This window comes from Heloderma suspectum, chromosome 15, assembly GCF_057233095.1.
Source record: "Heloderma suspectum isolate Gila_16-S chromosome 15, 16-S_ref, whole genome shotgun sequence".
NCBI lineage: Eukaryota > Metazoa > Chordata > Lepidosauria > Squamata > Helodermatidae > Heloderma > Heloderma suspectum.
Genome location: NC_139472.1, coordinates 23,621,821 through 23,648,007, shown reverse-complemented (window position 1 = coordinate 23,648,007; position 26,187 = coordinate 23,621,821). Strand labels below are relative to the sequence as shown.

At 53.1% G+C, this 26,187-nt stretch overlaps 1 protein-coding gene across 1 annotated transcript in view; it reads right to left on the bottom strand.

The window, feature by feature from the left end:
* Positions 1–1,667, bottom strand: part of CAMTA1 (calmodulin binding transcription activator 1) — a 155,002-nt gene extending 153,335 nt beyond the window's left edge. Inside the window, exon 1 of the mRNA XM_084822152.1 lies at positions 1,612–1,667. The gene's annotated coding sequence lies outside the window, so the exon portion shown is untranslated. The remainder of the gene's footprint in view (positions 1–1,611) is intronic.
* Between the last annotated feature and the right edge of the window lie 24,520 nt (positions 1,668–26,187).

Here is a 26,187-nt window from a genome sequence, read left to right as displayed (position 1 = left end):
TACGGGGTTCTGCTTACCATACTTAACCTTCCGAGGTGGCCAAGCCCACCACCCCCCGCCGCTTTAAAACGCTTTGCTCCCAGCGTAAGGCGCTCTCTGCAGCTTTCTACTTGTCACACTTCCTGGGACGCGTTGGGTGGGTGCTATGTGGCACAATGCGGCATTCCTCCCAAGGCAGGCCAGGAAGTGCGGCCGGCAGGAAGCAGTGGAGAAAACTCTGAGCAGGGATGGACAAAGCTGTCTGTTTTGTTTCTCAAGTTCTCTCCATCTGTTGATGAAGAAATGTGCAGATTTTGGTTACATCCTTAGCAAAGACCAACCAAATGAACTCCTCACCCATCTGCACCGGCCACATTCAATAGATGAGGCTTTTCCCAGCATGGAGCGGAGCATGTTGTGCCTGCCTGCCATGGAGCAGAAGAGATGAGGAGCCTGTCGGAAAACAAACTGGCAACCCGAATGCAGCACCACAAGCATGGCTCCCTCCCCCGCTCGCTCCTAGGCTGCTCTCTGCGGCACTTCATCCGCAGGGGCGGAGCGGGACAGCGGGAGGTATTGCAGGCACCATTTTGGTGAGGATCAGGTGACTCCCGGGCCCAGAAGGCTCCACCTGGCTCCGTGAAGGTGCCGGCTCTGGCTCAGCTGAGCAGTTTCACTGCTCAGGTTCCGTCTGACCTGCTTCTTAGCCAGCCTCCTTCCTCCATGACTCACCTCCAAACCAGCAGCCCTGACAGGGGACGGGGTAGGACAGAAATACAGCAGGGCCTGGTTTGTTTTAGACACTTAATAAACAACGTTGACATTATTAAATAAAGTGCTTCTGTGATCATAGCAATTATTTCCTGCTGTATCCCTGATTGCTCAGTGGCACATGACGCGTTGCCCATGTGAACACTTCCTTCTGTGTAGAGCCAGACATGCGAGGCTGTCTGCGTGCATCTGATTAGGCCGTGAGACATCAGGGGAGGGGGGACTGATCCATTATTAATTTTTCTACAGCACCCAGTTGTTTTAGGCCCACGGGGGTTGCGTTTCAGCACAGCAAGAGCAACACCTCTCCAACAAGGGGGAGGGGGTGCGCAGTAACTGACGTGGTTTGGCTGGCAAAGGACCCCTGATACTGGGGAACCTTGTGCTCAGGGAGGGGGCCCCGTTCTGGCCCAGGAAAGCAGCCAGAGGATGCCGTTCTTCTGTCAGACTGGCTTACAGAGGCTGAGACAAGCCCAGCGCTCTCTGGAGCTGCTGGTGATGAACGCGGGAGTTTTTCAGTGCAGTTTTTGGAGTCTGCTCCAGGGCCATCTGGCTGCATTTGTTTTAAAGGGAATCATGGGTTATATTTGTTTTTTGTGTGCTCCCCTGCTCCTTTTTAATACCTCGCTAGGACAAAAGGAAGTCTAATCACCGGAGTAATGGTGGCGCTGTACACTTTATGCCGTGGGGGTGAGAGAGACGCCGCAGGGCAGGACTTGGATTAGGACTTAACAGTTTTGCCTTCTTGTTAGCTGCCTCTTTAATCCCTCTTTATCTACACTCTCCCTCCAGTCTCTCCTGGCGTGTGCTGATAACCTGTAAGCTCCCTCCACATAATAAGCCTGTTTGTGGCGTACCTACTTGCTCACACCACCGGCCCGTTCCCGATGATTTGCGCGTCGTCCCTCTCACCTCCCCACACAGGACATGACAGCAAGTCTCTGCCGTAGTGGCAAGACAAGCCGGCCCAGGAGCCGCTGCCTGCTTGCCTGCAGGGGATGCCAACTTGGAGATGTGCTGGCGCTGCACATTTCCAGAGCCTGTCCTTCTGGCCTCAGCGGGCTCCCAGCACTGAGCAGGCGCCCAAACGTTCCTTCTGACTGAGCCAGGTGTGGGGTGGAAAGCTGAGGAGGGCTGCGATGGCAAGCCGCCTCTGTTTAAACATTTAGATCCTGTCTTTCTGATAAAATAAGCCACGGGCGCCAACAGCTGTCCATTCAAATCAGCAGCACAAGGCGCAATCCATCGGCACAAAAAGCGCAAGGAAAGGCTGCAAGAAAAGAAAAAGGAAACCAAGCAGCACAAGCAGAAACGGCGAGACCCGTTCAAATTCCAGCAGTTTATCAGCACAACGGAAGGAACCCGGGAATAGCAACCCAGGCCTCTGCTCGCCTACAGGCAAGGCGGGCTTTTAGCCCCACACCTCAGTGGCCGCGGGCCAAAACGTGCTCCGAACGGCCCAGGGGGGCGCCAACTGGGGAAGTCCAACCAGCGGCGCCGTCCCGGGCACGTTTACTCGGGAGGAGGTTCCGGGACGGGGGCGCGGCCGGCCTGGGGAAACCCGTTGCGCCGAGCTGCGGCTCGCGGGCACGGCAGCGGGCCAGCGGGCTACTCCCGAGCAGGGATCGGGAGCTGGGCTGGGCTCGCACGCGCGGCAGGAGAAGTCCTACCCGCACGCAGCGCTTCTGGGCCTGGAGCGGAGGGCGGCCCCGGGCGCCCGCACCAGCCGGGAAGCCGCCGGCCGGCCGGCCCGCGTGCGTTGCGCCGCCGCCTGCAGGCCTGGCGCCGCCCGGTGTCCGCCCACGGGGGCCCGCCTGCGGGAGGCCGCTCCGGCCCTGGCGGCCCGGCCCGGCCCTGCCCAGCGCCGGCGCCGCTTCAGAGCGGCTTCCGGGCCAGCGTCGCGCCGGCCGCGCGGGGCGAGCAGAGGGGCGCGCGGCGGCGGCGGGCCGGAGGCGGGCGCGCAGTGCCGGGGAGAGGGCACTGAGAGGGCTCCGAGAGGGGAGACGCGGGAGCGGGGCTCGGCCGTCCGGGGAGCCGCAGGGGCCCCGGGCGGGCCAGGCTCGCCCGGCGGCTCCGCTCCCCGGGCGCGGAGCCTTCTCCGCCGGCCCCGCGTTCCCGGCGCGGTGGAGCCCCGCCGCTGGTCGCCCCGCCTCTCCCTGGGGGCGGCTGCGGGGCCCCGCCGGGCCCCGCGCCCCCTCCCGGGCCCGCTCGGCGGAAATGCGCACGTCCCGCCTGCGGCCGAGGCGGCCACGGGGCCCTTCGCGCCGGGCTTTTAGCCTGCGGCCGAGGCGGCTCCTCCGCGGGAGGCCGCGGGCGCCGGACATGGCGCAGGGCCCGGGCGCCTCCTGCCCCAAGCGCCCTGCCTTCGCCTCTAAGCGCAGCGCGGATCACGCGCCATCACGCGACCCCCCCCCCCGCGCCCCGCTTCGGTTTCCTCCGGGAAAGGAGGCAAGAGGCGGCGCGAGACCCACGGAAGAGAGTGGGGGCGCGGGGCGCCTCCACACCAGCCTAAACGCCCGCGGTTAAGACGGGGCTTCCCGCCCCCGTTTTAGATGCGGGGCCGCCGCGGGCGCCTCTGCCCGCGCTGCCTGCTTCTCCGCCTCCGCCCGCGACCTCCCGTGAAGGGGCAGCCTGGGAAGGGGGGTCGTGGCGGTCCTGCGTTTAGAACGGGAGCAGAAAGCCCCGTCTGACAGGCAGGATTTTCGGCTGGTGTGGAGGCGCCCACAAGGCAACGTCACAGTGCCATCAGAATCGAGCCGGTAGTCCTAGCTAAGGCCTATTGCTGGAGTGTCCGGGTGCAGAGGCGAGGGGGGAGGCAGGCGGGCGCTGGGCGCGCAAGCAACACATCAGTCGCCCATCCCGCCCATGAGGGCCCCCCCGGGTAGTCGGTGTTGGCGCGTGTCTGCGTCACAGCTGTTCCGTGACATCCATGGTGAGATTGCGGCCCCCCGGAACGGCCTTCTGAAAACAAGCACGCAGTGAAGTTCCCTTTACCGGGGCAAGCCAGGAAGAGCCTTCTCCTCTGCGGGGGCAGGTGGGAAGGCTCTCCAGCCACGATCCCTTGCCGGAGAGCGCGGGAGGCGGCGGCCGCTGCCCGTGAGGGTGCCCCTGCTTCCATTTGTGGAGTGCTGGAGGGGATGTGACGGCCGAGGCTCTGCCTTGGGCATCTCCCACGCGCCTTTGCCTTTGCCTTCCCTCGCCTTAAGGCTGGTGTGATGAACAGGCCTGTCTTGCACGAGCTTGTCTTTAGAATGCACGTCTTGCAGCCACATCTGCCCCCCAGCCGAAATGCCCAAACAAACATCCAAGAAAAAAATCCTCTGAAAGCTCCAGTGGCTGACAACAGCGATGTCCCCTTTGCAGGCAGCAGGCGAGAGCTTGATAGTTTAAACTATCAGGAAACAGGGACGTGTTTTAATCACCACATTCTGGTAACTGGCGGTGAAATGGTCGCAAGGTGGAGAGCACCCAGGGGCGGCAAGGCGTTCATGAAAAGTACAAATGCTCGGCCAGGGCCGACAAAGAGGACGGGGGGTTTCCTTATGTGGAAGACAGCTTTCCCTGATGTGTCGCCTTTCACAGCCATCATAAAAAGGCAGCAACTTAGGAATGCATGATAAAAAAGCCACAGAGGCTGCTCCAGTCAGCTGGATGGAGCCCATTTTCTAGCAGAAGCATTTCAATTCAGGAAGACGTGAGTACCAGAGTGCCATTCCAGAGCTGGGTAATGGGATAGGAGGCCTGCTGGAAGAGAGGTGCAGAAAGGCCCACTTCCTCTGAGGTGCCCATGCAACATGACAAAGAGGCACAGACCCTTGAAGAGCACTAGAAGAGCCCTGCTGGATCAGGCCAGTGTTGGGATTATTGCAACCGCTTCTGCAACTTACAGGAAGGGGGCAGTGTTGCAGATAGCTAGTTAATGCATGGGAATTGGGGCATAGCTAGCCTTAGGATCTCCATAGCCTACAGTGTGGTTTCCTGCTCCTCCCTGTCCTCCCCCCCCCCCCGACCTCCTCCATTGCTGGGAGCACATCTCCTTGCTCTCTCTCCTGCCAGTGTTGTAGAACACAAAGAAATGGACTGAATAACATTTGCTTGAAACTCTATGCTGTACCTGCATTGTATATGTAAGAACTGTTTTCTTCACTGAAGAAGAGTGCGTTCTCATAGAATCGTAGGGTTGGAAGGGGCCTACAAGACCATCGAGTCCAACCCCCTGCTCAATGCAGGAATCCAAGTCAGAGCATCCCTGGCAGGTGGCTGTCTAGCCTCATCTTGAATGCCTCCAGTATGGGAGAGCCCACCACCTCCCTACTTCATGGGTTCCATTGTCATATTGCTCTAACAGGAAGATTTTCCTGATGTTCAGCCAGAATCTGGCTTCCTGTCACTTGAGCCCGTTCTTCCATGTCCTGCATTCTGGGATGATGGAGAAGAGATCCTGGCCTTCCTCTCTGTGACAACCTTTCAGATACTTGAAGAGCGCTATCCTATCTCCCCTCAGTCTTCTCAAGGCTAAACATGCCCAGTTCTTTCAGTCTCTCTTCACAGGGCTTTGTTTCCAGTCCCCAGATCATCTTTGTTGCCCTCCTCTGAACCCTCTCCAGCTTGTCTGCATCCTTCATAAAGTGCAGTGCCCAGAACTGGACACAGTGCCCCAGATGAGGCCTAACCAGTGCTGAGTAGAGGGGAACTAGTACTTCCCGGGATTTGGAAGCTATGCTTCTATTAATGCAGCCCAAAAGAGCATTTGCCTTTTTGGCAGCCACATCACATTGTTGGCTCATATTCAGTTGTGATCTACAACAATTCCAAGATCCTTCTCGCTTGTAGTGTTGCTGAGCCAAGTATCCCCAATTTTGTAACTGTGCCTTTGGTTTCTTTTTCCTAGGTGCAGAACTTGGCATTTATCCCTATTAAATGTTATTCTGTTGTTTTCTGCCCAGCGCTCCAGTCTATCAAGATCACTTTGAATTTTGTTTCTGTCTTCCAAAGTATTAGCTATCCCATCCAATTTTGTGTCATCTGCAAATGTGATCAGCGTTCCCTGCACCTCCTCCAAGTAATTAATAAAAATGTTGAAGAGCACTGGGCCCAGGACTGAGCCCTGCGGTACCCCACTCGTTACCTCTCCCCAGTTGGAGAAGATCCCATTGATATGGGATCCCACTGATCCCATCCCATCCCAGAATTGATCTCTTTGAGTCCAATTCTGTAGCCACCTGTGGATCCACCTGAGAGTTGTTTCATCTAGCCCACTTTGAGCTAGTTTGCTCATCAGGAGATCATGGGGCACTTTGTTGAAAGCTTTGCTGAAGTCAAGGTATGTTATGCCCACAGCATTCCCACAGTTCACAAGGGAGTTGACCTGATCAAAAAATGAGACCAGATGAGTCTGTCAGGATTTGTTCTTGACAAATCCATGTTGGCTTCGAATAATCACTGCATTGTTTTCAAGGTGCTTACAGATGGACTGCTTTATCATCTGCTCCAGAATTTTCCCGGGGATGGATGTCAGACTGACTGGTCTGTAGTTCCCAGGTTCCTCCTTTTTGCCCTTTTTGAAGACAGGGACAACATTAGCCCTCCTCCAGTCATCTGGCATTTCACCCGTCCTCCATGATTTCTCAAAGATAATAGACAGTGGTTCTGAAAGCTCTTCTACCAGTTCCTTTATTACTCTAGGATGCAGTTCATCTGGCCCTGGAAATGTGAACTCATTCAAAGTCATTAGGTGTTCCTTGACCATATGCCTATCAATCTCAGGCTGCAATCCTGCCCCTTCAGCCTGTACTTTGCCTTTGCCAGGGGGGTCCACAGACCCTCTTTTGGGACAAGACTGAGCCAAAGTAGGAATTGAGCACCTCTGCCTTTGCCATCTGTTATCACTTTGCCATCCTTATTTAATAGCTGAACCACCATTTCTTTCCTCTGTCTTTTACTATGCGTGTATCTGAAGAAAGCCTTTTTGTTGTTTTTAGCATCCCTTGCTAACCTCAGCTCGTTCTCAGCTTTAGCCTTCCTGACGCCATCCCTGCAATTCTGTGCTACCTGCCTGTACACTTCCTTTGTCGCTTGTCCTTCCTTTCACTTCTTGTATGTGACCTTTTTTGTTTTCAGGTCATCTCTAAGCTTTTTGTGAAGCCACATTGGCTTCTTCTGTTGTCTTCCACCTTTTTTCTTGTTGGAATTGTTTGTAATTGTGCCTTGAGAATTTCCTTTTTCAAAAACTCCCTCCCATGTTGGACTCCTTTTCTCATTAGAGTCGCTTGCCATGGGACCTTACTGATCCATTGTTCTGAATTTATTAAAATCAGCTTTCCTAAAATCCAGGGTACGTGTTTGGCTACACTCAGCTTTTGCTTCCTTTAGAACCAAGAACTCAAGTACAACATGGTCGCTTTCCCCTAGAGTAGCCGATCCTCTAGTTCCTTTCTTTATTTCTGTAGGAGGAAGTTATCTGCCACGCATGTCAGGAATTTCCTGGAGGGGCCATGTTTTGCAGAATTTCTCTCCCAGCAAATATCGGGGAAATTGAAGTCCCCCATTACTACTACATCATGCTTCCTTGAAACGTTGGCTATTTTCTTTTCAAAAGTTTCATCCTCGTCTTCTCCTTGATTGGGTGGCCGGTAGTAGACTCCGACCACCAGGTTCCTTTTATTCTTTGCTCCATTTATTTTGATCCAGGTGCTCTCGCTGGGGCTACCAAGCTCATCCTCCTGTATTTCTGTGCAGAGATACGTATTTCTAACATATAGTGCAACTCTACCTCCCTTTCTGTTCCTCCTGTTCTTTTTGAACAAGTTATATCCTTCAAGTATTCCAGTTAGGAGAGTCCTCCCACCAAGTCTCAGTTGCACCCCATTTTGTTCTTCTGCGATAGCGTTGGGTGCATGTGGGACTGGTAAACGCTCATTCTGTTTTGCCTTTTTTGTTTTCCTCTGCTAAATTGCCTTTCTCACAGGAGGTATCATCACCAAATAATTCCGTCAGCCAAGGTTCCTTCTTGTCCAGCTTTTGGTTCTTGCCATGTGCCTGTGGGAAGCCCGCAAGTAGGACACGAGCACAAGAGTGTCTTCGCGCGCGGGTTCCCCAGCAACTGGCACATGGAGGCCTGGGTCTCCAGGGGCAGTGGAGTTTTTCTCCTCAGGCGTTCGCCCTCCATGAATGCAGGGTGCTGACTGAACGCGACGGCAGAGGGTGGTGGGACAAGTGCATGCGCCCTCTCCTCGCATCCTTATTAGATCCACATACAGAAGTCCTGAGCAGCGCTTAGTTCAGGATTCAAACATTTTGAAGAAATCACATGATAAAGAGAAGATTCCGGAAACGCGACAGGAACTATAAACGTTGGTGCCGCTGGCCTTTTGTTTTGCTTTTGTTGTAACTCAGCGCCGAAGGACAGCACATGCCCAGCAGTGTATAAACCTCATGCAGGAAGACCGTAACTCAGATGAATCTTCCCGTCCCCTCGAGATTGTTGAACTGCAATTCCCATATTCCCTGACCATGCATGCTACTCTTTCTGGGTCTTGAACCCTTGCCCTAGGGAGCCCTGCTCAGCGGGCGACGGGGGCACCGTTCGCTGTGGGCCTCCTCCTTTCCCTCTGTGCATTGTCTTCCGAACCAGTGCTTGTGCGTGGCACAAGGGGCTGCCCTCCTGTCTCTGAGGACTGGCAGGAGCAAGGTTGTAGCCAGCCGTGCCACTGGGGCAGTTGGAGGGGCTGTGCGTGCATGCACGTTTGTTGTCTGTGCGGTGAAGCAGGGGGATAGCTGGGGGCATGTCCTCACTGTCATGAGTTCGTTGGCCCCTTTGTATGTGGACATCATCGCTGATTCGTGGCCACTGGCGGGGTGTGTCATTTTAGTGCTGTTTTTGTTTTTTCTACTCGTGTTCCCCCTGCCCCTTCTCTGGGCTAATCTCTTCAAGCCATGAGTCTTCAATGACTCTTCAAGCCTTACAAGTCATGTGAGGATAGGAATGGATCTGCCCACTGTTCTGTTACTTTCCTCTTGAGGAAGAACATTCAGGTTTGTAAATTTGGAGATCAGTGTGTCAATAAACTTTTCCACTACCATTGGTTTTAACCCTTAGCAAAAGTTGACCGTACTGGTGCAACCTCTTTTATCTTGGCTTTATTTTCAGGCTGTTTTCTTTATGGGAAAATGCACATGACATGTCTCTCCCCACTTACCCGAACCTGCTTCACTTATGGACAGCCAGGTTGGAAGAAAGACAGAAGGCCTCCCAGGGATCACAGGCATCAGCATTTAAGATGTCATAACTGCAAGGTTACACGCACACCAGTGTGGCACTTAAGAGCACAGAGGCTGTGCAGGTGTCGGGCCCTGAAAGGCAGCCAGGCCAGTGCTGTGCTGCCCGGTGGGGGGGCGGCACACAAGTGCTGCGCTGCTGCGTGTGCTCGAGGGCTCAGTTGCATGGCCTTCTCTCTCTCTCAGCCCCCCCAAACCGGTCCCATGAAGGTGCAGGGGAGGAATCCGATCCCTGGGAGAAACACCCCCCCCCCCCCCCAGCAGCAGCCATGGCTTGCTGGAGTTTATTCGCTCTTCATTCACAGAGGTCGCCAAAGTCTGTAATTACCAGTTTGGAATGTACGTTTCCCCAGCACGTAATCTGACGTTTTGGAGAGGAGAATCTTCGGCCTCACCATAGTTTTAAGAGACTGAGAAAATCAAGTCTGGCGGCTGATGGTGGCGGCGATAGAGCAGCGGAGAGCGCAGAAATGGCTTTGGCCTAAGCCGCAGGTGCTGCGGTTGGCGAGCCTCACAGAGTTTGGGCAGACAGGTTTCCAGGTGTCAGGCTCGCTTTATGGCCTGGACCCCCTGAGCAACTCCTTCAGGATCTCCTGCCTCCTCAAGAGTCCCACCTTCCCTATTTTACCTTCCCCATGGGGTTTAGGCGGTAGGTGTGCGGTAACTGACACTGCAGACACAGGGTTTAACCACAACAGTTTACTGGTAAATTAAAGCAAGCAAATCACAACTGAAGGTATTTACACAATAGAGCTGAGTGACACAAAAGGCTTTCAGAGAAAATAAAAGTCGCAAAACGTAAATTCCTTGACCCTAGCTGCACTTAGACTTGTCCAGGCTGCTTCTCCCTGCTCCCTCTTCAGGCTCTGGTCTCCCTGACTCTCCCTTACTGGCTCTCTTGCTCTTTATATACCCCTCCTACTTCTCCTCTCGGGGATCCCCCCCCCCAAAAAAAACTCCAGGCTTCCAGGTCTGAGCTTTTTCTTTTCCTTGCCCCTGTAGGCCTCAAACCTTCACACCAGGATTGCCCAGCTCCCAGGTTGCACTGGTGCTTCCTCAGCTTGCCCACAGTTCCTTAAAAGAAGGCACAGTTCTGAGGGGTGGTTGGAAATTACAAGATGCAGCTATGCTGAGATGGGTCCATTTAGAAGTCTTGAAAGAAAGACCCCTTTTTTTAGCTTTCTCCAGTGAAGTTCAGAATTGCTGGCCCGATTCTGAACAGAGCTGAAGCTCGGTCTTCCTGGGCCACCTCCACAGAAGCCCTTGTGTGCAGCACCACAGCCCCTTTCCCCACTTATTGGGGGGCAGAAAACAGCTCCTCCCACCGGGGTTCTCGTTTCTCCCTCCCCAACAGTTCCAGCCGACTTGACTCACTCTTGGCTCTTTGCTTCTGGATTTGCTAAGCCTCCGTGTCTTTCCTTAGTGTGTTAATAATAACAGTCACTGCAACAATGATAGTGGCTAAAATTTTGTAGGTGCTGTACAAATTTTTAATAATGGCACAGGCTTTGTCTGCATACGTATAATCTAAAAGATATGATGCAAAAGGGAAAAACGAACTGAAAAATGACAGGGAGGGGAAAAGAAAAACAAACAAATTCAGGCACAACTTTTTCATAAAAATCACAGAAGTGTTGTTAGAGTGACCAGGTGGAATGGCCACTGAGGGAGACAGTTCTGGGTGTGGGACAGCCAAATGGCAATTGATCCCAGCTATTTATTTTATTAATTTAAAATTATTTTTAGGCCACCTTTAAGGGTAAAAACCCTCTCGAGGAAGCACGGACGTAGGGGATCTTGCCATCTCAACTAACTGTCTGATGCCGGGGGAAGGAAAGGTGCATATGTGCAGTGGACAGTGACAGCAGTGTTGTCTGAAAACATATCTGTGTATAGCCTTAGTTGCATTAGCCGCTTGTTTTCTTTGCAGCCTAGGGAATGCGAGGAGCCTCCTTAAGAAATTCTGTGAGACTTATTGAAAGTCCTTTCACTTCATTCAAAATCTTTCAGATTTTTCTCTTAAGAAATGGACCCCCAAATTTGTCTTGAAATGGCACTTTAGGCAAGCCTGGGTGTTAACTCCATTGAGCAGCCCTAGTTTAATTTCCAGCACATTACCATGTCTTACAGAGCAGAAAAATCTGCACCGTCATTGCAGCCCTGTGACCATCTGGAGCATGGCCATCTTTCCTTGTGGGCGCCTGATGCTAAAAAGCCCTTCACAGCTCCAGCAGCCTCGCAGGCCACGGGAATTGCCACGGTCTTGTGGCAAGACCACGGCCGCCTTAAAACACTTAACTATGTGAAAAGCTTTGCTTTGGTGCCTGGTTGTCATTCATCTGGATAAAGAACCCAGAAGATAAGACCACGATTGTAAGTCTTGCCTTTTCTCTCCACACACTAATTGAAAAAGGCCTCATTAATCTCTTTTGGGCCCTCCACCAAATTTGCATAAGGAATAGCTCCAGAACAAGCTGCTCCTGGATAATGTATTCTTTGCTGCGCATCATTCCCCGTGTGCCTGCAGCAACACATTTTATATGGGTTTGACTTTGTAATGTGTGCAAGACGAGCAGCAATAAACACAACTTCTGTGGAGGAAAGAGCCCCACTGAATGCTGACGGAGTCTGATGCTGTTTATTCTTGGCAAAAAACACCCCTTACGACTTCTCCCCATAGGAACGGCTGCTTTTTTGCCTGATCAACTAACAATGTGTGATGCTGTCTAGTTGAGACATCTTAGCAGGGCCAGCGTCAAGGGAAATCATGGCCGTGCACCTGCCGAGGGCCCACAGACGAGAGCCCCCGGAGCGCCTCCTCCCGCCTCTTGCCACCTGCTTGCTCACCTGCCTCTCGCTCTGGCCCAGACCACAGCGGGGGGGGGGGAGCAGGAGATGCCACGGCCTGCTGCTCACCAGCGCTCTGCCTGCCAAGCCGGCCAGTGGGGGCGAGGAGGAGTCGGAGTCGCAAGAACCATGGCAGCAGGAGCGTGGACTCACAGAGGGGGGGCCCATTGTGGGTGTCTTGCCCAAGGGCCCCCCCCCAGCTGGATCTGGCACTGTATCTTAGGACAGTATCTGACAGTCGGGTCTGTGGGCCTAGCAGGATGGACCGTGGCAGCCAGGAAGGGATCTGGGCAGCTGGTGCCTTCCCTGGGCGATGTAGTGCTCAGACCAAGGGCAGAGCAGCCCTGGGGGGCAGTGGCAGGGGCCCCTTGAGGATGGATAGACAGACAGACGGCCAAGAATGTACATGGTGTTCCACAGAGAACGAGAGGACACATCCCTTACAACCTAAACGTGTACAGGGAGGGGGCACGGAGGCAGGGGGAGAGGGTGGGGGACGATCACAGGCTTTGGTACAATGGCTCCTGTGGGGGAGGGGCGTGTCAGAGGTTTAGTGGGAAAGACAGGTTTTGAGGCCAGATTTGTGGGGGGGGGGGGTGGCAGCACAGAGGCTGAATGGGCAGCCAGGGAGAAATGATGGCATTATTTGCAGGAGTGGGGGGCATTTGGACTGCTGAGCGTCCAAGGGGACAGGGCCACCGAGGGTGAGCTATTTGTGCGGGATCCAGGAGAGGAGAGAGAAAGCCAGTGTGAGGACCCTGTGTGTCAGACCCTGGGCCCATCTATCCAGTATTGTCCACCCAGGCTGGCAACAAGGGCGCTTCCTCCAGGATTTCAGGCAGGATTCTTCCCTGGCCCTACCTGGAGATGCTGTTGGGGATGGAACCCGGCACCCTCTGCATGGGGAGCAGGGCCTCTTCCACTATGCTGTGAGGAGGATCACAGGATCAGAGCAATAACAGAGGCGAGTGTCAGAGACGAGAGGATCACGATAAGGCAATGGAAGACCAAGGGAAGAAGTAGTCAAGGCAAAGGATGGCCAGGACACGGACCAGAATGAGGACAGAGAGGAAGGGCTGTATTTTAGCAATATTTTAAAAGGAGAAGAGTGGATGGAATGGCAGGGGGACTGAATATGGGGGCAAAAGAAGAGAGGCAAGGAAAACCAGTGCTTTGTGGCTGACCAACACAGTGATGCTGTCAGTGGATAGCTCAGTAGAGGTGGGCATATTCAAATACATGTACACGTACTCATCTTGGAACCCGTCTTGCTGACTCAGAGAGTGGGTTGACTCATCTTGGAGGCTCGGACTGACATCTGTGTTCTCCGAAGTCTTGGATGCCGTGCCCATTGACAAAAATGGGAGCATCCACACATGTCTGTAACCTTTAAAAAGGTTTTGGCTTAATTGGATGAAATTTGCAGGAGATGAAGCCTGCAAAATTTCAGATGGATTATTTCAAGCAAGGAGGTTTGGATTATTTTTTAGAGAAATGCCCTTGCCCCTGTGGTTTTGAGGACGAATTTGCTGTTTCCTTGGTTCTGTGTGTTGTGTGACTTTGCTGCCCCCACACACAGAGTTTTAGAGTAGTGCTTGGTGCAAACTGAGTGCTTCCTGCACCAGCACCCTGCTCTTTCAGGCAGAGAGGTGGTGCGGGCTCTTCTTGGGGTCTCTTTCATAGCTGGGATGCCCAGCTTCTCCCTGATGCTTCAGATTAAAGCAGCCTTCATAGGATCATAGAACAGTAGGGCTGGAAGGGGCCTACAAGGCCATCGAGCCCAACCCCCTGCTCAGTGCAGGAATCCAAGTCAGAGCATCCCTGACAGGTGGCTGTCCAGCCTCGTCTTGAACGCCTCCAGTGTGGGAGAGCCCACCGCCTCCTGAGGGAATGGGTTCCATTGTCGTAATGCTCTAACAGTCAGGAAGCTTCTCCTGATGTTCAGCTGGAATCTGGCTTCCTGTCACTTGAGCCCATTATTCCGTGTCCTGCACTCTGGGATGATGGAGAAGAGATCCTGGCCTTCCTCTTTGTGACAACCTTTCAAGTAACATGGTTGCTTTCCCCCAGAGTAGCCGATCCTCTAGTTCCTTCCTTTATTTCTGTAGGAGGAAGTTATCTGCCACACAAGTCAGGAATTTCCTGGAGGGGCCATGTTTTGCAGAATTTCTCTCCCAGCAAATATTGGGGAAATTGAAGTCCCCCATTAGTACTACATCATGCTTCCTTGAAACGTTGGCTATTTGCTTGTCAAAAGTTTCATCCTCGTCTTCTCCTTCATTGGGTGGCCGGTAGTAGACTCCGACCACCAGGTTCTTTTTATTCTTTGCTCCATTGTTTTTAACCCAGATGCTCTCAATAGGGCTACCAAGCTCATCCTCCCATATTTCTGTCCAGAGATATGTACTTTTCACATACAGTGCAACCTCACCTCCCTTTCTGTTCCTCCGGTTCTTCTGGAACAAGTTATATCCTTCAACTGCTGTATTCCAGTCATGAGAGTCATCCCACCAAGTCTCAGTTACACCTATCAAGTCATAATTTCCCTCCTGTATTAAGAGTTCAAGTTCATTCTGTTTGTTTCCCATACTCTGGGCATTAGTATATAGACTTTGAAGACCATGTGCTTCATGGTCTGGCTTTCTTCCTACATGTTTCTGAAGACTATTATTGGGCATTATTAGAGCTGTTCTCTCCATTGCGGTGCATGAGCCTTCATCCATTGTTACCCCCAACTTTACGTCTCCCCCATAGGATTCAGTTTAAAGCCCTCCTGATGAAGTTCTTCATGCTGTGGCCAAACACATTCTTCCCAGCCTTTGTGAGGTGCAACCCGTCCCTTGCCAATAGTCCATCTTCCAGGAAGTATAGCCCGTGGGCCCAGAATCCAAATCTCTCTCGTCGGCACCACCTTTGTAGCCAGTCATTCACCCGGAGTATTTTTCATTCCCTTTCTATCCCTCTTCTGACTACTGGAAGGATGGATGAGAAAACTATCTGGGCCCCAAAGTTCTTGAGTTTCCTTCCCAAAGCTTCAAAGTCTGACGTGATTTCTTCGTAGCTCCGCTTGGCGATATCATTTGTTCCCACATGGATGACAACAAAGGGATCCCTGTCAGTGAGCTTTATGAGTGCAGGCAACCCTTCAGTCACATCTCTAATCCATCTTCCCGGGAGACAGCATACCTGGCAAGTCCACGGGTCTTCATGACAGACTTGGGTTTCGATCCCACGCAGCAAAGAGTCTCCCACTCCTCCTCCTCTTCTTGTTGTAGGCCTTGGTTTCATCGCCACTGCTTGACTGACCTTCAGCCTCTTGCTCGCTCTCATGCAGGTTCCGCTGTGATGCTTCCTCTGCAGGCTGCCCTCCAGTCTCATCCTCAAGTACCTGGAATCGGTTCCACAGCTCCACTGCCTCCACTGGTGCAGAGCGGCTTCTAGTTCTTCTTCTCCTAACTGCCACCCTTTTCCAAGGAGTATCCTGTACTTCATTTTTCCTCACCTCAGCATTTCCCTCTTCTGCCTCAGCTTGCTGTTGCTCTTCTAGCTCCTGTACTTCCCTTTGCTGCTGTAGTTCCCCCATTCTGTCCAAGAACTCTTTGTGCTCTCTTATTCCCTGGAGGTCAACACTCGCTGCTCCAGTCCTCTTTTTCTTCCAGCAGCGTGATCAACTTGCACTTGTTGCACGTGTAGGCCATGTTGTTCTCAGGCAAGAAAACAAACACTGCAGGTCACCACAACTGGAGAGTCTTGTCCTTCCACAGTCTGTTTCCCTTTTTGTGTCTAGCTTTCTGATTGTTCTTGAGTAGCCTGTGCCTGGTCCTTACGCACTGGAGGTTAAAAACAGAGTCACACTGGTATGGGGGGGGGGGTGTTACAAGACAAATAAATGAAAAAAATGTTAGGGGCCTTGACCTCCCCTGCCGAACTCCCCTGGCCAACTCCTGTTTGCTCCCCCTGTCCGCTCGCTCTGATCGCTCACTCTCTGGGAGCTTGCTTGCTTCTGTAGTCCCTGGACCAACTGGAGCAGCTTCCTCTGCTCTGCTCTGCTCTGCTCAGCTGGGAGGCGGGAAACAGACTTCCCCAACCTGGTGCCTTCCAGATGTGTTGGACTGCAACTTCTATCCTTCCCAGCCAGCAGGGCCATTGCCTCCTCTCCTAAATTGCCCCCAGGCAGCCCAGGCAGCAGGATGGTGGTGCCAGCCCCCAGGGAGGAAGTGCTGGAGAAGCTTGGCTCAGGATGTGCCTGGAACGTCTGGGGAAGTGGTGTCAGCCATCCACTGCACAGGCAGCAGCTGTGGGGCGCCAAGTCAGCACCTCCCAGCTCATGGCAGTTCTCAGGCCATTCTTGGAAGCCGCTGCCCACAGGGAGTCACAAAAAAGCAGTGACACACTGGAAGCACAAACAGAGAGTTCCTTCTCCGTCCCTGCCAAGAGCACTGCGGCTGGAAATAAAAACCAGAGTTAAACATGCATTAAAATGGCCAGAAAAAGTAAAAGCCAAGCCCCTCAGTCTCCAAGGTGGTGCCTCGGGACCAGCCCACTTTCCCTCAGAGTGCTTTGGACCTGTATTTGGAGGTGGTCCAAATGCCTCAAGCAGAATGATTCCCCTTGACTTCATGCCTCGCCCAAGGCTTTTGCACACCATTGATTGGAGGAAGGCGTGGGATATGAGCACCCCATATGCATGTGTCCAGAGATTTTGCTGATATTACCAAGGTAGTGGGAAGTGGACCATGTTTATGGCTCCTTCCATGACAGGGGAAATGTAATCCTGGAAAGACTTCCTGCTTAGCAAGGAAGAGAAGGTGAGTCCATGGTGTGACTTCACAAAACGGCAGATGCAATTAACAGAACCATTGTTTCTAAGTTCCAGGAAGGAATAGGTCCAACTTTGTTCTACTAGAGTCAGACTTCAGCTGAAGTACAGTGTCCAGTTCCAGGTGGTGCACTTTAAAAGGTGCAGCGCCTAGAACCAGACCAGAGGAGGGCAACCAAGATGGTTAGGAACATGGAAAATGTCTGAGAAGGAAACGTTGAAAAAGTTGGAATGCTTTGCCTGGAGAAGAGAAGAGTGAGGAGGGACACGATAGCACTCTTCAGATCCCCGAGGGGCTGTTGCATGGAAGAGGGCAAAGGCAGGAGGCCGCCTGTGAATCAGGCTTCCTGCATTGCACAGGGGGTTGGACTCAATGGTCTTGTAGGCCCCTTCCAACCCTATGATTCTATGATTTCTATGACTTGGGGCAGGAGCAGATCTAATGGGCTTATGTTACTGGAGGGTAGACCTCGGCTGGACATCCAGAGAAACGTCCCGATGGTAAGAGCACCTTGACAATGGAACCCATTCCCCAGGGGGCTGGGGGCTCTCCCTCATTGGAGAGCCATCTGCTGGAGGAGCTCCAGCTCTGGCTTTCCAGAAGTATCTGCCTAACCACTGATGGGCAAACAATGTGCCACTAGATGGAGCCTTGTCTGATCCAGCAGAACTCTTCTCATATTCTGATGGAGGGTTAGATACATTCCTGGTGGACAGCTCTATCCATTGCTGTTGGCCATTGTAACCCAGTGGGACCTCCATGTTCAGAAGCTCTCTATCCTTAAGAACCAGCTGCTTGGGACGAGCAAGAAGGGCATGCTTGTCCTGTTCTGAACTGAGCAGATGCCTACAGGGCTCAGTACCAGGCAGCAAAGTGACCCGGCAGCAAGGAGACAAGGCAAAGCGGGCTGGAAGCGGAGGCTCCGGTGAGCAGCAGTCCTGCCAAAATCTGAAACCAAACTGAAGCCTTTCATGCTACAGCCCAAGTCTTTGCCCTTCCCTACAAAATGGAAGCCTTAAAGGGACGAGCCTCTGGCCTGAAGCCGAGCGCGCCCCTCCCCCAAGAGCACCTGCTGGGTGTGCTGCCGGCGTTGCGCCTCGGCTCCAGGAAATGTGGGGCTCTTGCAGAAGGGTGTGCTGGTCTGGTGCTGGAGCTCAGCTTGGGGGACTCTGGGAGCTCTGTATGGTGCTCAAGCCTGGGGTCTCTTCTGTTGGCTCCATTGGTTCTTCGCCTCAGAGCCCAGGCCCTGCTGGACTCCTGGGTCCTGAGTGCTGCTGCATTCCGGGTGTGCTTGTGGCCTTCCCAGGACGGCAGACTAGACGGCTGCTCTGTGGCCCAGCCTGCCTGGGCAGTTCGCATGGACCGGCCCGCCCGGCACACGCTGCCCCCACGTGTTCTGGCCTTGGCTCACATCCCGTCAGCCTGCCCGACTGCTGAGGAGGGGTCTTCTTTGTGCCCAGCACCACCGACCAGGGAGCCTCCTGACCTGCGCCAAGCGGTGGCGGCAGTGGCCTCCTTCTGCAGCGGATTCTCGGCTTTGCCTTTCAACGGAGCTGTGTGCAACTTCCTGCCTCCCATCTCAGAAATGCCAGCAGTGCACGAGGGGCCGAGTGGCTTTTTCCCTTCCTCACCAGCTACTGTGAGGTTGCGGCGGAACAACAGAGGCAACAGCACAGGAGACATTTTAATTTCAGAGCTGTGCTGACATTCACCAAGTGCTCTCAAGGTTTATGTCAACAGCGGACGTCACTGGAACTTCAGCTTTTGAATTCAGATGGTGCCATCTCTTATCTATTGCGAGCTGGCAGCTCAGTTTCCCTTTATTAATGGCATTAACCTTTATATTTTTAATACATTGCTAGGTAGAGAGAACAATAGCATAATGATAAAAAATGGAGCAAGTGATTTAACCAAGGAATGGAAAGTCAAAGGGGCATGCTGCAGCATGCAGTAACCTCGCCTGTTGTCACTGAAGTACAGCTTAAATGCTCCAGCCCCAGGCTGGCAGAAACTCTGGAAATGTTTCCACATTTGCTGGACTGGGAGTGGGGACAAAATGGTGCAAAGTCACCAATCATCCCGTGATCCCAGGTGCTCAGGGCAGCGTACACCATGGCCCAGCTGCTGGGCCCTCTGCTGTAAGGTGGCAATGGACAGGTCCCTATGTTGCTTCAGAAGATATATGCAAGGCAGGGACAGGCAGTCTTTGTGGACACGCCTGGCAAGTTGAGGAACTGTCTTGGGCACCACCACAAAATGGCTCCTATGGGAGGAGTGGCAAAGGGCAAGTACCCTGCCCCAAAGGCCGAATCCAAGGCAGAGGTGGGGTCTGAGCCCCACACCCTAAACAACTCTTTTGAACCCACAGTCTTCAGCGCTAACAGAAACCAATTTCACAGCAATCCCAGCTGCTAGTAAGCCAATGTGTTGGGGGTTTTTTAAGTGGGAGGCGTTGGGCACCTTGATGGGTGCCAAGAAAGGTGTCTGGGGGTACACTGATGTTGCCTACTCCTGATCTGAGGTGCAGCTTGTCTGTTTGATTCTGAACGGGATTCCCAGGGTGTTTTCTTAGCCCGAGCTGAGGCTCACGATCCCCCCCCAACGCACACACCCCTACTCTACATAAAAACCCCAGAATCGTGGGCTGAACTAGCACCCTCCCGCAAATGTTTTGACCCACACATGAACAGCTGCTCGAGATGGAGGGAGAGCTTCCCTTGGGTGCCACCCAGAGGCGCCTGCTCCATCTTTAACGAGCCAGAGCCCCCCACGCACACGCCCCAGGAGTCCCTCCGAGATCTCCCTGTGTGGAAGACAAAGAGGCACAGGGCTTGTGGGGGAGACCACCGCCCACCGCTGGGGTGATCAGAGCAGGTGGGCTCTGCTGGAACAGCAGGCGCCCTGCTTCCTGCGAGCAAGCCCACCGGGCCATTTGGCAGCAGTGTCACGCCCGGCCCAGGCCGGAGCCAGGATGGCCCATCCTCAGATGAAGACCCCAAGGTCACAATGCCTGCCAGAAGACCCGATGGGGCCGCCTGGCTCCAGTGCTACCCCAGGCATCCTGGCCTGTCCACAGAGGCTGCCCCGGGCCCGTTGGCAGCAGAGGGCCTGGGGGACCTGCAGAGCAGCTCCCTGCCTCGCCTGCCGCTGCTTGCTCACCTGTGGAGTCAGAGGTCGAACCACCTCCTGGCCCCAGGGAGCACAGGTATCGGGAAGTGCAGGAGTAGGCAGCCCCTGCTGACACAGTGCGTGCCATAAGGCCCAGAAAATGTGGCTCCTCAAGAGAAAGGGGCCTCTGCAGAAGCAAGAGGGTCCTGAGGAGTAAAGGACTCCTTGGGAGTAGGAGACACTGAATGCATGCTCACCAGCTGCGGCCAGCCCGGGCAGGGTCTGGGAGACCAGTCTACATGCGCTCCCCGTTGAGGTCTGTTAGTTGCTGGAGCAACACAGGAGCACCTTAGCTCCTTGATGCTACGCCCTGCCGCCCTGTGCTACTGGCCCCTGGATCCAGGCTGAGGGAACTCCACCTGCCCTTGGACTGTGTTTGGCCACAGCGTTACGGAATGCGCCTGTTGTTAGACTTTCTGAGAGTCTGCGCTCAAGATGTGATGGAGGGATTGCTGAGACTCATCAAACACGCTGACGGTTCTGCTGATCCCTGTGGGAATATGATACCGCCCCAGGAAATCTTGAATGGATCTCCAAAGATGACGAGGTTCTGGGTTAAAAAGTGAAGGGCTTGGGGGCACAAGTGATGCTTTCATCACTGCTTCTTACTGAAGATCAGGATGTTGGCAGGGAAAGCAGGGTATGAGGCGAATAGCTGGCTTTGGAAATGTTAGGGTTCGGGCTGGGTTCTGGCATGGAGACAGCCCTGGTTGCCCTCTGTGATGATCACTGCAGGAGAAATCTGCGGGGAATGCGGCCCTGTTGATTCTCCTTGATCTCTCAATGGCTTTTAGTACTATTGACCGTGGTATCCTTCTGGGGTGACTGTCTGAGCTGGGACTGGGGGGCACTGCATTGCAGTGGTTTCACTCCTTCGTGGATGGCCGGCTCCAAAAGGTGGTGCTTGAAGGATATGGCTTGGCCCCATGGATTCTCCAGCATGGGGTTCTGCAGGGGTTGGTTCTATTCCTCATGCTATTTAACTTCTACATGAAATGGCTGGCTGGGGTCATCCGGCGTTTTCGAGTGTGTTGCCATCAGTATGCTGATGATACACAGCTCTATGTCCTCAGTGGCACAGAGAGCCTTCTGCCAGCTGTGTCTGGTGGCCCAGATACAGTATGTCCCCATCTGGACAGGGATAGCTTGGCTTCAGTAGTCCATGCTGTCAGGACTGATTCTGAGCGCAAGGAGATAGTTAGCAGCTAGATTCAGAAGAGGAACAGCCAGAACTGGGGGATGTATTTTCCCAAGCCAGTTCAGATATGGGTAGGCGTGCTTCTCAGGTTACTAACTACCAGATGGCTGGGCCTGAAGCCCCCCCCCCTTGCCCCCCTCTGTGAGAAGCTGGGAGGAGGAGGAGAGTGGGGGCTGTGACCTAAGAGTTGCTAGACTATGGCGCAGAGCTAAGAGGGAAATGTCGGGGTGGAGCTCACCTGGTTGACCCAGTTAGTGATGCAATGTAGGGAAGCATCCCTGGAAGGGTGAGGCATCCCTCCCTAAGTGAGTCTAGCCAGCAAGCCTCACTTCAATCTGTAGGCAAAGTCAGTGTTCCCATTTGAATCCCCTGGAGGCATTCCTTTGTAGCCTGAGAGTCTTCAAGGATTTGCATCTGTAATGAACCTGTTGATAATGAATTAAAGGCCTGAGACTGAAGCCTGTGTGTGTGTGTGTGAGAGAGAGAGAGAGAGAGAGTGTGCATCAGGAAAGAGGGGGCCTAAGGGAAACGTGACACATGCTCTGGTAAACTCCAAGTTAGATTAGTGCAATGCGCTATACATGGGGTTGCCCTTCAAGATGGTTCAGAAGCTGCAGCTTGTTTAAAAATGGGGTGGCCAGGTTGATAGCAGGGACCAGAAGGTCTGAGCATATAACACCAATTCTGGCCTGATTGAACTGGCCACGTGTGCATTTCTGAGCCCAATTAAAGGTGCTGGATTTGACGTATACAGCCCTACATTGCTCGGGACTGCAATACCTGATGGAGCACCTCTCCCAGTATGAGCCTACCTGTGTACTACACTCACAATCCCAGGCCCTCCTCTAAGTGCCTCCTCCAAGGGAGGTTCGGAGGATGGCAACAAGGGGGAGGGCCTTCTCAGTGGTGGCCCCTTGACTGTGGAAAGCTCTCCCCAGTGAAGTCCATCTGGCGCCAACATTGTCATTTTTTTGCTGCCAGATTAAGACTTTCCCCTACGCCCAGGCATTTGACAGCATTTTAGTTTTTGGTTTTAATCAGGGCCTGGTAGTCTTATTGTTAATTGTTTTTTGTTTTCAAATTGTTTTAAATTCTCAAATGTTAAAAGTTTTATGCTGTGAACCACCGAGAGAGCTTTGGCCATTGGATGGTATAGCATGTAATAAATTAATGAAGAAATGAATGAAATGGTGTCGTAGGTTTCTTTAGGGCCTGTGCCACCAGCATGAAGGACTCCTGGCTGGAGTTGGGATGCACCTCTCAGGGACTGGGAAGGACATGTTTGGCAGGAGCCTTGCAGGCCTGACCAGGAGGGCTGTCAACACAGACCTGCCGTGGGGGAGGGAGCAGGGAGGCAGAAGCCCAGAGCTCAATGTTGAGCCAAGACAGGAACGTGTGTGACAAAGGAGGGAGGTGGTGCCTGGGAATTGCAGGCATATTCAGCAAGGAAACCAGGAAGGCATAAAGCCCACAGCCTCCAATGTACATATCCCAGGGGTCTCCAACCTTTTTGGACCTGTGTGCACATTTGGGAATTTGAGGAACTGCTGTGGGCACCACCACAAAATGCCTGATCAGTGGATGGCTGCTTTGGCACCTGCCTGTTGCATCTGCGGATCTTCGGCAATGTCTTATTCAGCAAAAAATTATTTCATGTCTTTTGGACGCCACAATGTCTCTTTAATAAGGGATTGCCTAATTTGGCTAATTGCTGGCGGTACAATGCAGCTCATGCTTCTTATAAGAATACAGTTTGGCCATGTCCAGTAGTTGCTTCTTTTGGGGAGGAGGTTATTACAGAGATAAACTTTGTACTGGAACAGTCTTTAATATTCACTGATGTGAATCACTCTTTTAAACTATTTACCTGCTTCATGGAAATTAACAAATAGTCCATGTAAATGGATTCTTTGTGCCCTTTTGACAGCTAAAAGACTGATATCACAACACTGTAAGGGTAAACACTCCCCTCCTAAAATGCAGTGGATTGAGGACCTTACAGTGCTTTCAATATTTGAACGGGTGGCACACAGACGCCACCTTCAAATGGATACTTATTTGCATATTTGGTCCACTTTTGTTGGAGCCCATGTATAATTGCTAGAAAATTGTATGCATTTCATATGTATTAATTGCTGTGGATATATACAAATCCATGTAGTATTTTTAACAAAGGGAAACACAAAAGTTTTGTAAAAGTTTTGTGGGCGCCACATCAGGGACCCCTGCTATATACTAATAGAATGGTTCCCAACCTTAATGTACGAGATGATGTTGGACTGCAGCTCCCACCATTCCCAGTATGGAGAACAATCAAGATGAACTTGAAATCCTAACACGGTAAGATACATGTGATCTGAGAGGTATCATGGAGACTTGGTGGAGCAGAGCCATGGAAAGGTGTCCGTTGCTCAAAAGGAACAGTCCCAGCAGAAAGGGAGGCGGGTCAAGTTTGGTGTAAAGGATGTGTACACCTGCACGGAAATCCATGTACCTGATGAAAGCGCTTGGGTGAGGACAGAAGGAGAGATAAACAAACGTGAGACTATTTTGGCAGGATATGACAGGCGGCTCAGCCAGCTAGAAGACGCCTGAGACAGATTACAAAACATCCATGGAGGTGAACCACAGCAGTGATGGGGGATTTCAACTGTCCTGACATCTGCTAGAAGTCTAGCCCTGCCAAAACTTGAATGTCCAATAAAGCCTTGCCTTGCCTTGCCTTGCCTCGCCCCGCCCCGCCCCGCCTTGCTGACAACTTCATCTCTCCAAAAGTGGAGGAAGGATCTACTGCTCTGGACTTAACCTTGGCAGGGAAGACTGGGTTGTTGACGCGACAGTGGAGGAGGAGCCCTGGGGGAAAGGGGCCGTGTCATCTTGGATGTGACAACGGAGCATAGTTGAGGAATACCCTGGACTCCATGAAAGCCAGTTTCAAAGAGCTCGGAGAACAGTTGGGCGGGATGCTATGGCTAGAAATCCACAGGAATGAAAGAGTTAAAGAGGGATGGGAGGTTCTGAAAAGTGAAAACCTTGAAAGCATAATGGCAAACTATTCCAATGAGAAGGAAAAATGGGAGACATCCAGAGTAGCCAGTGAGGATGCACAGGGAGCTCTCTGAGGAGCGGAAACTTAACAAGGACACAGGACACATTTAGGAGATGGGGGGCACACCGTGAGTGGTGGCTCAATCCAATGGGTGGAGATGTCAGGGAAGCAGATTTTGGCGAAATGTTTGGAGAAACGTCCTAATAGAAAGCGCTCTTTGACAGTGGAATAGATGCTGCCTTGGGAGGCGGCGGGCTCTCCTCCGGAGGCACTTAAGCAGAGGCTGGACGGCCATCTGTCAGGGGCGCTGGAGTGGCATCCTCGGTGCAGGGTCCACATGGAGGAGGGGGTTGGACAGATGATCTCCAGGGCCTCTTCCAACTCTATGACTGCATGATTTTGGAGCGAGTACAAGGAGGGGCCTGGGGCCTGCACCGGCTGCTCTTCTCTCTCCTGTAGTGGAGCCAGGTGAAGGCCTCCCTCCTCTCCTGGTCAAATGGCAATGCTGAGGCAGCTGGAACAAGGGCTGATGACTAGGGGGAGGGGGCTCTGGGCAGCTCTGGTGACCGCTGGTGACAAGGCGGCAAAGCTGCTGACCTGGCAGAGGGGTTTTGTTTAGCGAGATGCGGGAAGCGCCTAGAGGAGGAGGCGGCAGCGGCAGTGGCTAAAGGCTCCCTTCCTCCGTCAAACCCTTTCTTTAAAAGGTCAGCGTTGGTATGGACAACAGCATGGCTGCAAAGGTGTAACTGAGAGATGAGTCAAGGGCCACTTAATGTTGAGGGTATTTTGGCTCTGGTGGGTTTCCACAAAAGGGAATAAAACAACCATATGGATTAAATTGTCAACAGCTGTACTCTTTCTCTCACAATCGGACAGAGGCCTGGTCTCTGTGGTAGGCACAGCCTCAGTCCGTGCGGGGCAGCGACCTCTTTGACCTCACTGCTGCTCTTCTGCATGTGGCCTAAGGCTGAAATCTCCCTCCCTCAGCTCACAGGTTGTGAAATTTTGGGGAATTCCAGAGGCGGAGGAAGAACCGTTCCTTTGGGGGAGGGTCTCCCTGGAGCATCCACTCAGCTCCGATTGGCTGGTGATAGCCATTTTCTCCCCCCGCACACACACACAACGAGGGGCACTCTGTGGGGAAAATGCTGGCCGGTATGAAATAAGGGCAACCACCATTTTTCCTCCCACAATGCCTCTTGCAACAGGGAATTTTGGGAAAGATGGCAGCTGCTGGTTGGAGTTCCTGTGAGTTTCTCCCCTGAAAATGTGAAAGGCTGTTGAGCCCTAACAACCTAAAAGACACTCAACACTCTGTGGTGGCTGTTCATTGCAGGAGAAGGTGGGTTGTGGTGGGCAAGCTGCCACCCCTGGCATTTTATCCCACTACAGACCGGCCCTTTTGATTCCGGATCCTTTCCAGGATTCACACTGGCCCTGTATGCAGGCATCTCTCACCTCGGTCCCTCCGCTGTATTCCTTCTCACGGCCGGGCGGCGCTGCGCGGAACAGTCAGGACAGAAGGGGGCTGCTGGCCCCAGCCCCCTCCCCTCCCCCGGTCCTTGGTTCCTGTAACATGATGGATGGCTCCGCCCGTCCCGCCACTCCCCCACAGCTGGAGGGAAGTCGGAAGCCCTCTAGTGGCCTGGAGAGGGGGCTGTGGGAGCTGGTCCCCCCTTCCTCCGAGGGAGGGAGTCTTCTCGGTGGCTCACCCCGAGGTGCTGGCGCTGCTAGTCCTTCTCTGCTAAATATGTCAGCGTGTGATGGAAGTAAATGCAGTACATTGCTTACGCTACTGAGTTTGAAGGTTATACCGATTTCCGGGTTCCCAACCACAGAAGAAATCCACAAACAGACTTGTATACAGTCAATGCACCAAGCCATCCCCAGCAGCCCCACCCCCAGGCGACCACTTCATGGGGGACACCATTAGACCTAGCTTGCTCCCTCCCCCGGTGCTGTTGTTGCTCTTCCCCCTTATTCTGGCTTCCCAGTGACCCTGCAAGGTGGGCTAGGAGAAGAGATAGTGGCTGGCTAGGTGGGAAGGAGTACTATGGAAAACCACCTCAGCATTATTG